Here is a 1,047-nt window from a genome sequence, read left to right on the forward strand (position 1 = left end):
CTCCCCCACCGACGCTCAGTCGCAGCAGTGTGTACCATCTACAAGATGCCCTGCAGAAACTCACCAAGGCCCCTCAGGCAGCACCTTCCAAACCCACGGCCACTTCCATCCAGAAGGACAAGGGGCAGCAGATACATGGGAACACCACCCCCTGCAAGTTCCCCTCCGAGCCCCTCCCCATCCTGACTTCGGAAATATATCCCCGTTCCTTCAGTGTCACTGGGTCAGAATCCTGGAATTCCCTCCCTAAGGGGCATTGTGGGTCAACCCTACAGCACATGGACTGCAGCGGGTCAAGAAGGCAGCCCACCCCCACCTTCTCAAGGGGGGCAACTAGGGACGGGGCAAGAAATGGTGAACGGATACAATGAACATATTGAACAGTGCTAATCATTCCAGTTGTCCTCTGGTCAGTACAGAGGAAGATCCCACAAAGAGCTTCCAGGTGATGCCATGCCCCACATTGAAGTGAGGCGAGCGATGGGGGATCGATTGGATGTAAAGGGAGAGGGTAACAGTTCCACTGTAACTGCCCCCTGCTGCCCAGGCCAACACTCCAGCCTTTTCTGAATAAGCTCTGCACTGTTTTCGGCAATGTGCTCAGCTCTTCCTCGTGCCTATACCTTCCCCAACAGAAACCCATCTCAGCCACCACACCTCCCCCCACACCGCCCTGTCCTCCCCCAGCATCTACACAGGCATGTAAGGGCTGGAGGGCTAACAGAGATACGGAGGGGGTGTGGGGGCTGGAGGAGGTTACAGAGATAGGGAGGGGGTGTGGGGGCTGGAGGAGGTGACAGAGATAGGGAGGGGGGTGTACGGGCTGGAGGAGGTGACAGAGATAGGGTGGGGGTGTGGGGGCTGGAGGAGGTGACAGAGATAGGGAGGGGTGTAGGGGCTGGAGGAGGTTACAGAGATAGGGAGGGGTTTAGGGGCTGGAGGTGGTGACAGAGATAGGGAGGGGGTGTAGGGACTGGAGGAGGTTAGAGTGATAGGCAGAGGGTGTAGGGGCTGAAGGAGGTTACAGAGATAGGGAGGGGTGTAGGG

General features: G+C 57.7%; 1 protein-coding gene across 1 annotated transcript in view; it reads left to right on the forward strand.

The window, feature by feature from the left end:
* Positions 1 to 1,047, forward strand: part of LOC125481704 (calsequestrin-1-like) — a gene marked incomplete at its 3' end in the record, with an annotated part of 13,110 nt that overhangs the window by 884 nt on the left and 11,179 nt on the right. The window lies entirely within an intron of this gene.

The sequence above is a fragment of the Rhincodon typus genome, unplaced genomic scaffold (genome assembly GCF_021869965.1).
Source record: "Rhincodon typus isolate 14 unplaced genomic scaffold, sRhiTyp1.1 hic_rhity00003180, whole genome shotgun sequence".
In the NCBI taxonomy this organism is placed as follows: domain Eukaryota; kingdom Metazoa; phylum Chordata; class Chondrichthyes; order Orectolobiformes; family Rhincodontidae; genus Rhincodon; species Rhincodon typus.